Source organism: Anabrus simplex, chromosome 14, assembly GCF_040414725.1.
Source record: "Anabrus simplex isolate iqAnaSimp1 chromosome 14, ASM4041472v1, whole genome shotgun sequence".
In the NCBI taxonomy this organism is placed as follows: Eukaryota; Metazoa; Arthropoda; class Insecta; order Orthoptera; family Tettigoniidae; genus Anabrus; species Anabrus simplex.
Window position 1 is genome coordinate 55,193,766 of NC_090278.1, and position 16,788 is coordinate 55,210,553.

General features: G+C 40.1%; 1 long non-coding RNA gene across 1 annotated transcript; it reads left to right on the top strand.

Moving 5' to 3' along the window:
• Positions 1-358: 358 nt before the first annotated feature.
• Positions 359-11,742, top strand: LOC137502969 (uncharacterized). The gene is made up of 2 exons (XR_011018970.1): positions 359-488; positions 10,746-11,742. It is a non-coding gene; the product is annotated as an uncharacterized lncRNA (long non-coding RNA).
• Positions 11,743-16,788: the final 5,046 nt, after the last annotated feature.

Sequence of the window (16,788 nt, forward strand, 5' to 3'; positions counted from 1 at the left end):
AATGTTAAATCTATGTTACTGTATGGAAGTAAGACCTGGAAAGTGTCCAAAGACATTACCGCAAGGTTACAGACTTTTATAAATCGGTTCGAAACCTGGTGAATTCAGGAAGGAAATTTCAATTTTTTTTTAAAATATGGCATTGGTGAGAAGGGCAGCAGGATATAAACAACTGAAAATGCCTACTAAGTACCATGTGACCTCCTCCCCCTCGTCAATTACTGGCATAACTTGAAAAAGGAAGAAACTTAGTGTACACGATAAGGGTTAGATGTAACTTGGACGTATCGATGTTGGTAGGCTTGTCTGGGTGTGGAAGGATATTTCGAATTCCGCTAGATAACAGGACACCCACGCAGTTCGCTACAAACAAAGGAGAAGTGATACCGCAGGAGCATCTGCCTCTTTCCTCTTCGGACACTCAGAGAAGAGGACGTTGGTTAGACGCAGAGCAACCAGCTGTCTCTGCGGCATGGGGCTGTGCTAAGGTAAGTTGTTCTTTTCTCCTCATTATTGCTATAGAAGGACTTGTGATACAAACTTTAGGGTGTGTACACAGCTATGCATTTACGCGTATAGAAGGGTTTTCTACGAGACGCGTAAAATGGGTAGAACACTAGAAACAAACATTAAAAGAACATGGGTGAGGGCGGAACTATCCAGTTGGATTTTTGTGACATCGTCACCTGAGAAAGTCTGGCGGGATAAATCGAAGGACACGCAAAATCATGGACGATATTTATCTTCTTGGCATCCTAGGCAGAGAGAAATATTTCAGTTCCTTATTTCGGAATGAATATGCCATCAAGTAGCTGAATAATAATGTTGTATTTTCAGTCTTCAGCCCAAAGGCTGGTTGGATCCTCAACAGCTCTGCCATCAGCTGTCATAGATGGTCTAGGCATCACTGAAGAGGCGTACTAGGGAAATGAGGCAGTTTCCCGTTGCTTTCCTCGCCGAGCCAGAAGTTGCTATTGCATATCAGTCAGCCAAGCCCACTAAAATGCATGCACCAACCGACCCTATGAGCAACATTTTCACATCATTCATAGCAGGGACTGGCTGCAGAAGGAATGGCATTACTAGCATCACTCATACCTCAGTCACTTTCATATAGTCAAAGCCAAGGATAAAACAGAGACAGTTCAATGAAAGAAACAAAATTGCTCTAGCCTATACCAGAAGACACAGTGCACTGTAAACACTAGGTCCTGCCAGCAAAGGCATTGAATAATAATAATAATAATAATAATAATAATAATAATAATAATAATAATAATAGCCGGGCTGAGTGGTCCAGACGGTGCAGGCGCTGTACTTCTGACCCCAACTTAGCAGGTTCGATCCTGGCTCTGTCCGGTGGTACATTTACTGGACATAAAAAACTCCTGCGGGACTAAATTCCGGTACCTCGGCGTCTCCGAAAAATCACAAAAGTGCTTAGTGTGACGTTAAGTCAATAATAATAATAATAATAATAATAATAATAATAATAATAATAATATCTTCTGGGCGAAGAAGAATTTCCTGGCTCGACAACCTTAAAACCTGGTTCAACAAAACTGTTCCGAATTGCAATGGATAAAGCCAGAATAGTCATGTTGATCGCCAACGTCCGAGGTGGACAGGCACGCTAATGCTGATAATAATAATAATAATAATAATAATAATAATAATAATAATAATAATAATAATAATAAATGTCCGCCTCTGTGGTGTAGGGGTTAGTGTAATTAGCTGCCACTCCCGGAGGGCCGGGTTCGATTTCCGGCTGAGTGGACATTTTTATCATTAATAATAATTTTAAATACTTGCGTACAAACGCTTCAAACACAAGTCAGACAGTGAGTGGCTTATGTCGTGCTTTCTTTGTTGCGAATTCGTCGATGTATGGCACCCCTACCCAGGATTACTTGGTTCGAGAACTGGAAAAAGAATTTCTAAAGAAAAGCAGCTCGATTTGTTCTGGGTGATTTCAGAATACCTGCCACTTTGCGAAATATCGCAATACTTTGATTGCGAGAGCACCTAGCATGACGCCCTTGAAACTGAGTGTAGCAGTACACTATACACTATAAATTATGCCTACAATGTCAGGTTCCGAGTCATCTTTAATTAAAAGGTGGTTACAGGAGTTTCCCATTTCACATCAGATGGTAAATTTATATTCTGTGACGTTCGCAGCAAAGAGGTGAGTAAAATTTGAAATATACTTTTTCCCCCTAAAGAGTTATTGCCAATTTAGGAAAATAAACATGGTATTTTAATTGATGTCTATTAAAATACGTAAAATTGAAGCTGCCTAAAAGTATTTTAGAACCTATTTGAGAGTCTATTTAGGCAGCTAAAATAATATTTAAGCACCTAAATATCCGAGGTCTAGTAACTATTGCATGTTTCTGTGGTGGTTGGAAGTGTAATATGTTGTCTGAATATGAAGAGAAACGTGTTGGAACAAGCACAAATACCTAGTCCCCGAGCCGGAAGAATTAATTAGATGCAATTAAAATCCCCGATCCTACCGGGAACCGAATCCGGGACCTTCTTAACCGAAGGCCTCAACGTTGAGCATTCAGACAAGGATTCGAACAAAACGAAATCATTATTGAGTTTATTTCTATGAGTTTTAACATGCATTTTGCACCTTCCAACAGTAAATACAGCCCTTTATATAATATGCTCCGCGGATTGCCTGCCCAAATCATGCTAAGTATTACATTCGGAAGGGTGGGTCACGTGGCTGTCAACTTGCATTCGGGAGATAGTGGGATCGAACCCACTGTTGGCAACATGGTGGTGGTGGTGATTATTGTTTTAAGAGGAAGTACAACTAGGCAACCATCCTCTATGTAACACTAATCAGACGGAAAAATGGAAGGGATCCGACACTTCGAAAAATGAAGATATCGGCCAAAGGAAGACAAGGGCCACGAAGGGCGTGAAAATGAAAGACTCCCTAGCCTTCGCAAACCTAATAGCGTCGGGGTCGGAAAAGAACAAGAGTTGACCAAGAGAGGTCGGATAGGATAGAAGAAAGTGAGGAGCCTGGCACAAGTAAGTGGAAGCAATGCTAGGACTCAGCTGAGGGCCCCGTGGTCGCCAACCCACGCTCCAAAGTTCAGAGCCCCTGGGTCCCCTTTTAGTCGCCTCTTACGACAGGCAGGGGATACCGTGGGTGTTATTCTACCGCCCCCACCCACAGGGGTATTGGCAACATGGGTACAATTTGAGCATTTTTATGGGGGTGGCAGGAACTGCGACCACAAAATGATTCCTACTATCCTACGTTAATCACTTTCATTTAATAACCAAACCTCAGTAAAGTAAAGAACATTCACACAGAAATATTTTTGCTAGTGGCTTTACGTCGCACCGACACAGATAGGTCTTATGGCGACGATGTAATAGGAAAGGGCTAGGAGTGGGAAGGAAGCGGCCGTGGCCTTAATTAAGGTACAGCCGCAGCATAGGCCTGGTGTGAAAATGGAAAACCACGGAAAACCATATTCAGGGCTAACGACAGTGGGATTGGAACCCACTATATCCCGGATGCAAGCTCACAGCTGCGCGCCCCTAACCGCACGGCCAACTCGCCCGGTCACACAGAATTAAAAGTATACCTAATTCAAATTTATTTGTTACTTGGCCTGTTTTATACGTATAAGTAATAAACAAAACACTTGGACGAAAACAAAGCTTTTCTTTATTTTACATAGTCTGACCACACCGTATTTGTAAATAAAATAAAATAAAAAGATGAAGTCTTATCTTTCCATTTAAATCAATGTCATTCATTACTTTTGAAAAGGCAACATCAGTACTCCAAAAAGCCAAAAGAGGTTAACCTCTCCTGGGCTATTGTGCTCCTGCAGTATGTTTTTAAACGCCACAAGCATGAAAAGTACCTCTCACAGCAGGCGTGCCGACTTCGGGTAATTATTGGGGGGGGGGGGGGCATGATTAACATGAACAGAGACATGTGAAATGAGAAACAACTCTTAATGCAAATATTCCTATATAATAAAAATATTCACAAACAAACAATATTAAAAACAGAACAATAACAGAGCGTGTTTCTCGAATACATTTTTGGACGAGTCTCATGCACGGAATTTTAAATAATATTCAAAAGTAAACAGGAAAATAGAACTTGATTCATAAATACATGCCTATTTTTCATGATACGAAATGTGAAATGTTCTAACACCAAATGTATCCCCTGAACAGTCTCCATTTGGAAATGCAGTTCTCTCAAGAAATGCCCGCTTTCTAATCTCATTTCTTGATATATAACCATCTACCAGGTACTCCGTAGCAGCCTCCGGACACTAACAGACTGCACATTTTAAGGGAACTTCACATCTGGGAGGAAGAGTTTTGGGGGGACAAAATGGCAGGTGGTGGTGATTATTGTTTAAAGAGGAAGTACAACTAGGCAACCATCCTCTAAATAACACTAATCAGAGGGGAAAATGGAAGGGATCCGACACTTCGAAAAATGAAGATATCGGTTAAAGAAAGACAAGGGCCACGAAGGGCGTGACAATGAAAGACTCGCTAGACCTCGCAGACCCAATAGCGTCGGGGTCGGAAAAGAACAAGAGTTGACCAAGAGAGGTCGGATAGGATAGATGAATGTGAGGAGCCTGGCACAAGTAAGTGGAAGCAATGCCAGGACACAGCTAAGGGCCCCGTGGTCGGCAACCCAAGCTCCAAAGTTCAGAGCCCCTGGAGCCCCTTTTAGTCGCCCCTTACGACAGGCAGGGTATACCGTGGGGGTTATTCTACCACCCCCACCCACAGGGGGAGAACAAAATGGCACTCTTCTCCCTAAGATCATTGGAGGGGGGGGGGAGAAAACGCCCTACCCCCACAAAGTCGGCACCACTGTCTCACAGATTGCTTAATTCACTGAAAATGTGAAAAAAAAGTAGATAGTTAAAAAATGAGACTCGACACAATTTTCAAAAACTTATCTACAAAAAAGGCAGCTCTTTCTTGGATATATTTCTCTTTTTATTCTTCAATTTTGTAAAACAAAACACTGCAGCTCAGACAAGAGATTCTTGTCCAAAGTGTAAAATTTTACAAACCTCTGGCCATGTCTACTTTGCTTTCATTTAAAACTTGACTTAAGTAGTTGAGAGCATCAAATTTATTTTCTTGAAGCCTGGTCTTTCTCTTGCTTAAACATGTCAATAATAAGAATCAGCATCGTAGTTTTGTAGTATAGTTACAGTGTCTCAAATGGAACTTTACTCCCACCGCCATTTCCGCCAGATCGTTGCCTTGTCTTGTCAACTCTGCTGAGTTAAATTCACATTTCTCTGCTACCTCCGTGCAATGATCGAACAATATTGAGTAAAAAAAATTCAGTTCTAAAAGATCGTGAAACATCACGTGCCCCTTTTATTGACTGATGTTACGACTTCGTAGGTCACACTGCTGGACTGTAGGGTATTTCTTTCATAATGAGTCGCATTGCGTTGTAACTCTTCTGAGTAAAAAGCAAATCAAATAAAAAGCGGAAATCCTCCACGAGTTTTAACATAGCATTGGCTTGTCGGTTGCGTGAACGAATCGTATCCATGAAATTTAATTGTAATCTTTGTATTTATTAATTCACCGCTAATTTCACACAAATCAACAGTAAAATTAATAAATACCATTATTGCTAGAAAAATATAGATACGTAATTACGGCGAATATTTCGCTGTCCTATTGCATTGCGTTTCATTGTATCGTCTTTTTTTTCCTTCCTGAGGTCCAGGCAAATGGTCTTCGGATACGGAAGTTATTTTTAAAACAAACCTCAAGTCTTTATCTCGTTTAATTCTTAATTAATGACAGGAAGAACGTCTCGTTTGTTTAGGTTTCACGCGTGACATTGCTAGCTGGCTGATTTGCCAGTAGGGATGTCCAAAACAGGGCGCATTTAATTAAATCTGGAGACAGTCGTATAATATTGATCAGATAAAAATCAGTGATAAACGTACAATTCTCGAGGACAATTGGACTGTGCTGTGAAGTCTGTGTAGATTGTGAGTGCGTGGGGGTTCTTAGTTCAAAGAAAAAAGGTAGAAGGGTGCACAATGGATCCTGAAATTAAGAAGAAACGTTCCATTTTAATAACTTTCACTGATAATAATTAGTAACCTCTTTCCGCACTCATGTCCGTAGTGCTGTGAGAACTTGAAGTTCACAAGATATAAAGCCACCTCATTACCGGTAAGTGTTGATGACAATTCGAGCAAAATCATTCGTAAATCGATATATAATTTTAATACTTCCGTCATCTAAGGGAATTGGGTCACTCCGCCTCTAAACTGTTTTATTTTACGAACATTTCCAGCCTCCACAACCACAAAAACCGAGCTCGATAGCTGCAGTCGCTTAAGTGCGACCAGTGTCCAGTATTCGGGAGATAGTAGGTTCGAACCCCACTGTCGGCAGGCCTGAAGATGGTTTTCCGTGGTTTCCCATTTTCACACCAGGCAAATGCTGGGACAGTACCTTAAGACTTCCTTCCCACTCCTAGCCCTTCTCTGTCCCATCGCCGCCATAAGACCTATCTGTGTGGGTGCGACGTAAAACAACTAGCAAAAAAAAAAAAAAAAAAAACACCTCAAAATGTTCTGTCTTTTACAGTATGTTAAAAATATTGTGGAGATCAACAACGGTATTTTCCGTTCTTTCAATGTGTGTTCAATGAATAAGTCGGATATTTCATCACGATTATATTACTGCGGACAGTAAATGCCACTAAAATAAACTGATCATTCGTTCCGTTTTGGTCAGACCGGTCTGTATAATTCAGTGAATCATGGGCGCCCGAATGGGGAGGGTGAGGTGGCAAAGGGGGACGCTTGCCTCCCCTGAAATTCTAAAAGGGTTGATGTTCAATTGTTTAATATCATGCCAAATTATTTCATAAACTGGACTTACTGACAGTAATCTAGCATCTGTTATAACCGGAAATTTCTGTAAACAATTTAGTGTTGCTGACGTTATCTTGGTTTTTATATTCAAGAAAATTGTTAATGTGCCGCCCCCCCCCCCGCCACGGGAAGGGATCCTTCGGGCGCTCATGCAGTGAATAATTATAACAGATCTACACAGGAGGCTTATACACAGTTTATTAGTAAGACTGATTTATATCAATCAATCAATCAATCAATCAATCAATCAATCAATCAATCAATCAATCAATCAATCAATCAATCAATCAATCAATCAATCAATCAATCAATCAATCAATCAATCAATCACTACTGTTCTGCATTTAGGGCAGTCGCCTAGGTAGTAGATTCCCTATCTGTTGTTTTCGTAGGCTTTTCTTAAATTATTGCAAAGAAATTGGAAATTTATTGAACATCTCCCTTGGCAAGTTATTCCAATCCCAAACTCCCCTTCCTATAAACGAATATTTGCCCCATTTGTCCTCTTGAATTCCAGCTTTATCTTCATATTGTGATCTTTCCTACTTTTAAAGACACCACTCAAACTTATTCGTCTACTGATGTCACTCAACGCAATCTCTCCACTGATAGCTTGGAACTTACCACATAGTCGAGCAGCTTGTCTCCTTTCTCCTAAGTCTTCCCAGTCCAAACTTTGCAACTTTTTTAACGCTACTCTTTTGTCGGAAATCACCCAGAACAAATCGAGCTGCTTTGCTTTGTATTTTTTCCAGTTCCTGAATCAAGTAATCCTGGTGAGGGTCCCATACACTGGAACGAAACCCTTGTTGGAATCTTACCAGAAACTTATATGCTCTCTCTTTTACATCCTTACTAGATCCCCTAAACACCCTCATAACCATGTGCAGAGATCTGTACCCTTTATTTAAAATCACATTCATGTGATTACCCCAGTGAAGATTATTCCTTATATTAAGACCTAGGTACTTAGAGTGATCCTCATAAGGAACTTTCACCTCATCAACGCAGTAATTAAAACTGAGAGGACTTTTCCTACTTCTGAAACTCACAACCTGACTTTTAACCCCGTTTAACATCATACTATTGCCTACTGTCTCTCACAACATTATCGAGGCCATTTTGCAGTTGCTCACAATCTTGTAACTTATTTATTACTCTGTACAGAATAACATTATTACAGATGTATACACAGGAGACTTTACACGGTTTATTAGTAACAAAGTGCACATGAATGGGGTATAAACCTTAAGTTATACCCCGTTTATTAGTAAGACTGATACAGTATATACAGACAAACCCCTTCACATGTTTTCTACAGACTATTCACATAATATCCAAAATTATCTACCCTTGAGAAGAGCTTTCCGAATTGCAGTGGAAGGGTGGTGAAAAATGCCGACTGACCCTTCCACGGGATATATTGGTGGCATGGGCGTCCTCAGGATCTTTTCAAGGAGAGGGGGGGGGGGGCACATTAACAATTTTCTTGAATATAAAAACCAATATAACGTCAGCAACATTAAATTGTTTCCAGAAATTTCCATTTATAACAGATGCTAGATGACTGTCAGCAAGTTCAGTTTATGAAATAATCTGGTATGATATTAAACAATTGAACATCAACATTTTTAGAATTTAGGGGGGAAAGGGGGGCGCTGCCCCCCCCTTGCGGGTGTCCATGATTGGTGGGGTTGTGAGACTATCGTACTTGATATATGTTATTTGTCAAAAAATAATTTTACGAAATATTTCCCTCCTTCATCTTTTTTATTTAATTTTTACATTGTTGAATTTTACTCTACACCCGTTATTTAGCTCAAATACATACACTGTTATCTGTTGTTTCAGTTACTATGGCTGAGTTGAATTAGACGTTCGCTGTAGTGCTTAAATTACATGTCGCCTGAACGATATAACATTTTTTGTGCTTTGCAACTATATTCTGTTTAAATACTATTAATGGTTTAAAGAATTTTATTTTAAATCAAGCTATTCATTGCTCTCGTTGAAAGTCACCTGATTCGCGTTTGGGGATTTTGCAATAAGGAACTCTTTGAAAACGTTACCATTTTACAAAAAAGGATTTAAAATACTTCATAATTTACTGCCTTTAACACTGCACCAAAAATTGGCAGCGGAAGTGGAATTAAGGAAGGTGCGGGCTTTAAGATCAGAGCCATTTACCAGTCACATAAAAAAAAGGGGGTGGTAGTGAAGTCAGCGAAAACTGAAGCCATCTGCTATGCTAAATATTTATAACTGCAAAGCATTACAACAAGAATAACCTTTGTTTCAATAGGGGGTGGGGGGCTGCCCTTACATAATACAAAATCTCCACTATTCTTTTCATAACATGAGAGGAGTATATCACAACCCAATTCTCAAATATTCAACAACTTCAGGGGCCTTAGGTCACACACAAATTCAACTTCAATGAGGGCAAAATTATACTAACTGCCGAACCAACGAATCTGTTTATACCAGAAAACCGAGGCTCAGCCTCGTAAGCAATGTCCATAAAACACAATATGACGAATTACATTAAAAACAAGTCTCATTCATTAACATTCCCTTCAGGAAGCTTACTCTTTCCAATCAATGAGGCCCGTAGCCTCTCCTAGCAGCGTAAAAAATACATTACATTCCCAAGCTTAAAGTAACTCTCTTTCTCAGCCCAAAGAAGGTTGAAAAACATTCTCCCTACCTCCACACCCGACCAGACAGCTTGCTTGCACCGAGCGATCTGAACAACTCTCTACAAGAGGCACTGACCTCTGTGAATACGCGCCACGCCCCTCCCTATCGGGAGAAGCGGGCTGTGGAGGAGATGCAACGAGGCGGGTGTGAAGATCGGAGGAACGCTTGCCAACGTTAAGATGAAAAAATCCTTCAGGGCGGAAATAATTTCCCTTTTCCCTGGAGTCATAAAGGGGGAAGGGACGAAATACATTTTATTAACGAACGAGGAAAAATAATACATACATAAATATAAAATACGCACACACAGATCGAGCTGGGCAAATAGATAAAGCTGAAAACAGAAATGAACGGCGAGGGAGCGTAATTCATGGTACAAACACCTACGGATTATTTGTATAAAAAGTTCAGTCTTCTGTCACCTCATATTTTACGTGATAGAGCCTCAGCTGTGATGGTGTATAAAATAAGGCATAATTTGGTTAATGCAAACACTATCTGTATCATACATTCTGACGTACACTGAGAAGCAAAGGGAGTCCATACAGAATTTTTAAAAACTAGTAAATAACTCCTTATGGCACTACTCTGTGAAAGTGTACAATGCTCTCCCTAAACATACACAACAGGCATCAAAAATTTTAAAAATGTAAACAAAAAATAAATAATCAATTGACAAAAGAAAATGAGCAGTAAATCTTACATACCAAGTACTGTAATGTACAGTGGTCATATTTATGTGTAATGGTTTCCACTTTTCTCAGACAGTAACGTATTTAGAAATAACGTAGTATAGTATTGTGAATATTATGTAAACTCTGCCAATATTTTATCCTTGCATTGCCTCGACTCTGGTGCCCTTTCTTAAGTAAATAAAAAAAATAGAATCTAAAAATAAATTTTACAATAAATCACAAAATTGTATTACGGTAGTCAAAATACCCCAGTTGGTAAAATAAAGGTGTCGAAAAGCCTGGCAATGGGAGTGTTAGGCTTTAATGAAAGGAGTCTCCCTCCTTGTCAAACATATTGCAGTTACTTTATGTTGGTTATTTACTGGCTTCAATCGCAGACTTTTTATGTGTTTTCTTTCTTTCTCTCCGACAGTGGATGCAGACATGGACGCCTTCGGGATCTGCCGTTCAGCAGCACTGTTGAAATGACACCACAACCATCATCTTCTGGTGAAATTATTTTAAAAGTTCACTTAGATTCCAAATTTCTACAGGAATGGATACATTAGAAATTAAAAGTAAAACCGGGATCTTTCTCTCATTTAGGAACATTTTTAAATATTACAGATAATCATAGAAAATTGAGCAGGAATGTCTTAATGTCACCCACTAACATCTTGCGGCAGAAACGATCCAAGTGTCTTGTAGGTACCTGGTTGGTAGTGGCAACTGGCTTTCAAGCTGGTTGCTGTTTTCAGGAGCTAGGCTAGTGTTCGGAAGAACCTGCCTAGCTCCATGGAAGCAGTAGTTAGTTCACTTCCAACCACAACAAAATAACGAAGAAACAAACTCCCCTTACCCTCGTCAGTGACCACCAACCAACCAGACATCGAGAATATGAGTACGACCCAAATGTTTTGCCTATCCGACCGCATTTAATGCACCACTGGGATGGGTGTCAAGCAAACATCTCTGGCATACCGATCTCTACGTTACTGTGGATTCTAGATCTTTTCCAGGTAGGCAAATCAATATCTGAATGCATTTACAACCCATGTTTTGCCTGTCCGACAAGAATTGGATGCTACATTGGGATGGGTGTCAAGCAAACATCTCTGGCACTTCAATCTCCATCTCGGCTTCTCAATTAGTGTGGCACCTGAATTCTTATGCGGGCAGGCAAACCAGGGTTACCACTCCCCAGCAATATCATCCAATGCGTGTCTCGGGACCTGTACAGACCCCTGACCAACTAGTTGCAGATGACGGGGCTGGATTGTCACGGAAATTAGGGAGTACTCAGAACCGTCTCCACCCTACAAGAGGCAACGATCAAACTTACTGCCTATCTAATACAGCCAATGCTACAAAACCACTGTTGTTATGTTAATATACAACTTTTTACAATAAATTACTGTTATATAATGAAAGTGATTCAATGATAACCTGCCATATCCTACATGTCCAGAAGCTAGATAGTGTGGGTGCTAATAATTACCAAAGATAATTTGATTTTCAACTCATTCTTCTTCTTCTTCTTCTTCTGTCACCCTTGTGCGGGGATCTCCTAGATTGGTCAACGACCTCCAGTCCACCCTCTCCCTCCACAGTTCCACTTTGACGCTTCCTGTAGGCTATTATAACAGCTGGCTCACCATGCCCAAAGGCATTTCATACCAAACTGCAGGTTTCAGTGAAACGGCCTCTAACCTGGAATTCAATTATGTTTCCTCCACTGTGGGTCCAACACTTTACTAATGGAGTTCATCCACCCAAAGCCATTCGCCCCTGACCTCACAAGATTTAACATTGAGTCGCGAGCGAACGGTCTACTCCAACCCGCAGCAGGTAAGTGTGGACAGACATAGGATTTTCAAGCTGTAATTTCGTAAAGTTCATCAAGTCCTGCTCGAGTGGTTGTACTCGATTATGTATCTATAAGGGAACAGCTGGATGTCTAATTCCTTTGTTTGGAACGCTGTTGGAATTTATGTGAAAATGATTTTTCTGTGTGTCGATACTCTAGAAAACTTCTGGAACTTCAAAAATTTGCTTACATTCTTGTATTGCGTAATACTCTTATCTTGAACTTGTTTACGTTTATCTTGTTGGAATAAATGCACCTGTCCTCCATCCAGTGCTTTCTAGAAATTGTTAATTGAAAAAGTGCTTTACTTTCTAGTCAGGTGAATTCTTTTGGCATGCCAGGACTTTGTAATTTAAAATGCTGATCTTTAATTCATTCTCCTATCGTTTATCCTATCTTCCCTAGTGTTTTTTTATTTCTCGTTGTACAGTTGGTTGGGAAACATCTGTTCTGTTTAATTAATGTAATTCTAAATGTTATTCGGATAAAATCCAAGTAGTCCTATCACCGATCTTTGTAATATTCCCTTCATCATTTTTTGTGGAAAGCGTTCCAATCTTTTGATATTTTGGCGCTCTACTGTTCCTAACTTGTTTCTTGTGTTTCAATACATCTATTTTGTTCATCCGAAGTTGCCAATTCTTGTTCATACCCTAGTACAGGGGCGGTGCGTCATTAAGAGTTAAAGAGATATAGCTCCACCATATTTTCGGACATAAAGAGTTTAGAAATGTTATATTATTTATATTTTAGATAACTAATTTAATGCGACACTGGGGCTAATTCGCTCTAAGTTCTCATAGTGAGTATTGGTGACTGTTTTGAAGGTCAGTGAACCTTTGAGGGAGTGAACATTTCAATGCATTTTAAAATGTCAAGCTAGGGGCTAGCTTTGACATGCCCGCAATAAAAAAGGACAATGTAGACGAAGCAGTAGCGGCGGGCGAAGTTATTGCAAACTCACTTATATTCTTCTAACCTCATGTAACATGTTATGGTGACCATTCACAGAGTGAAGCTTCCGACACGTTTCGAATGTTAGTTTACAGTTCGCTTTTAGCAGTTCTGGAGTGAAGAACATAAGTTCTGGATAGTTTTTGTTTAACAGTGATAAAGTGCTTAACCCCTCAGCGTCGCAGCCGTTTAAAGAGCTTCCTATCCCGCGGCCGGATGAGATTTCAACTACGCGCGACTGAAATACATTGATTCACTTAAAGCGTTACTACTAGTATAAGAGTGGCCCGATATTCACGAAATTTGGAATTCCTTATGGTAGAACTATATACATGAAGATAATTACATAATTGTTTCACATTTCCTTAGTAATTTAGTTCCGTGTGATAGAGTTCGAAGCACTCTTCGAGACAGAGACCCAAGGCACACTCCTGGCAGCAGTACACCGATGTCTTCTTTTCACCATGTTTTGAACACGCGATACAACGTCTCTGAGGTTTGGATTTCTCACCCTTGGGTGCTAATTTCCTGATAAAACGTATTTCCTGCAACCTTGGAACTGTATTATCTGATGCGCGCCGGCCTTGAATATTTCGTTTCCCGCCCGAGAAGCGTATTTTGTACTACGTAAACAAACCTTCCATCAGCTGAAACTGATAAGATAACTGCTCAATGTTTGTCCCTGTGACTTGTCTAAATATTATTGGAGAATCTAGGAATCATAATTCACTGTTGAAAGCTTCCCTTTGACCTGTATGCGTATTTATAGCCTCCTACACGAAATTTCCAAGTACTGGTTCCTCCTCATCGTCACTCTCATCATTTACCACTGCTACATCATCTATTTCATTATCACTACTGCTAATACTGCCACTACTACTTCCGACTAAACTTTCATTTGAATTATACAATATTTCAAGCACGCTACACTCAGCAGGAGCTAGCCATTGAGCGCAGTGCGTCACACAAGCTGATGAAGCTGCAGCGGGACCGAAAGCGGCAGGACGAAACTGAATGAGGGGAATAACATTTATGACGAATCAAAACAACTCGATACATATTTCAGATTAAAAGGTCGATACATCATCTTTCAAACGAGATATATACCATGCACAACTGCTTCTCGTGTCGTATGACAGAAAGCAGCACTAACTGATGCCTACACAGAGCACTCGTGGAGAGTTACGAAAAGACTACAAGCTGAGAAATAAAGACAAATATAATAAATAAACCGCACTCTTAATACAAAATTAGAGCAAAGAACATCACACGAAAAGACAAACTTCTCAGATCATCATTTCTTTATTTTATTCTGTGGAAAAGAATGAAGCAAACGGACTATTAAAAAAGCAGGGATTGGTGCTCAGACATAATTGACATATACTTATCCTTGCAAAAGCAGCTACACTTTAACGATTTTCAATACTTATTTAGAACACTGATAAACCCGAAAATGTCTTCTTGGAAACAAAACAATTTGCATATCCATAACACCAAAACTCTTCGCGCTATAGCCGTAAATGCGAAACCATGTATGGGTCTATACCACGTATAGAGGTCGGCGCTGAGGGGTTAAAATAATGAAGAGTTTGCATGGCAGAAGAACCAACGAGCGCAGTTCCTTTATAAATGAGGTAACTTGTAAAGTATTTTATTATTAGCGTGCATTGGAATCAAGCATGCTTAACTGTGCTAATACTGCCAATAAAAATGTAATGACATGGTTGAATATTATTATTAATAATAGTAACCTATAAGAATGTAATAATAATACCCACATTAGCCCCACCTCCCATTTGAGCTACAAGCCGCTACTGCCTTGTATTTTGCTGACTGCTATTTATATCTTCCCTTTGTACCATCCACAGTATACCTCTCGTTGGCCAGCATTTAAATATGTCGCTTCCACGATCCCTGTTTATCTTTCGTCACATTGGTAGAGGAGGTAATCCGAACACTTCAATTTCCAAGGAGAAATTTAAAAGGAAAAGGACAATTTCCACATCTTCACAAACTGCAGTGTTCAGTTAGATAGGTTCTCTCCCCCATCAATCCCAGTTATTCTCAGGCCCCAACGAGCTCGTTTCTAACTCCCAGCTTTACCAGGAAGGCGGCCATCATCCCCTCATTGAGGGGCCATCTTGACACATCTTCAGTCTTCATGCGCGAAGTGTAAGATAAGAAGAGAGGCAGATAAAAACAGGAAAATGCAAGAAACATAAGATGAAGATGAATGCAGGAGGTAAAAGATGAGAAACACAAGACAAACACAACAGGAGAAAATGATCCCAACAGGATAATAATTATAAATACAGTGGAACCCCGATTATTTGAATTTTCAGTATCTCAAAGTAATTTCAATTTGCCAGCAGTTTGTCCTATTCTTCGCGTGTATTTATTTCTCTATTACTCGAAATTCGGTGACACAAATTTCTCGATTTTTCGAAGCAAACATTTCCTCCCTTGAAGCAAAAAAATCTCTGTAACACGAATTTTGTGCAACATTAACTGTGCAATACGGCATTTGTGATTTGTGAGGAACAGTTAACAAGTAAAGAAAGAGTTACGGAGACCATCTCTACCCATTTTTGGCCTTCCAGCGCCCAGACGGTTCTGCGGTGTTTCAAGATGATAACGCGCCGCCACATTGCTCCCTCGTCGCCCGGAAAGGGTTCCAGGATCATGCAGCGGAGGTCCAACGACTGCCATGGCGACCCAGGAGCCCCGATATGAACCCTATCGAGCATATCTGGAATGTCCTGGAACCCAGGCTCCCTGCCATGGATCCTGCACCCACGAACAGACCAGCATTGGCGGCCGCTCTGCAAATTATTTGGTGTCAGTTGCGTCAAGAGGACTACCAGGGACTTGTCGACTCACTTGCACGGCGTCTCACTGCAGTTCGCAGGGCCAGAGGAGGCCCCACACGCTCCCATGACATTTGCTAAGTCAGTGTATATCAACATTGCATTATTATTATTATTTTATTATTTTTTTGCTACAATGAATCAGTATATTAGCGGTTGTTGAGTTACCTTTCTTATTTTCACACTGAGACATAACACCAACTACAGCCAGCTTGGGGAGAGTTGAACAGTCGACTAGAAAAGCCCTGTTACATAAGTAGGACAGATCGTCCGCACAAAGTAAATCGGGGAATTGAAATGTATTACCAGCAGCTGTCTACAAGCCTTTTCCCAAAAATGTAAGATGCTTCAAGAATTCTGTAAATTTCTGTGATTTTTCATATTTTAATGAAACGCTCAATCCACTGTAAATTGTAGTATTAAGTCATCTGAATTATTTAAGGTATGTGTAAATGTGTATATGATGATACTGGATTTAGAATGTGAAAGTAGTAGTATATCTTGTAATATTTTCTTTATATGGAATTGCTTGTTGTACTCGTTGTTGTTGTTGTTGTTGGGTGATCATTGCCACTGAGATATTTTCCAATTGCAATGTATTTGGTATGTTCCGAGCTGTCAGTGGAGAGATGGCGTGGAATGACATTAGTAGACGAAAAAAGTTTAAGTGGTGTCTTTAAAAGTAGGAAAGATCACAATATGAAGATAAAGTTTGAATTCAAGAGGACAAATTGGTGCAAATATTTGTTTATAGGAAGGGGAGTTAGGGAGTGGAATAACTTACCAAG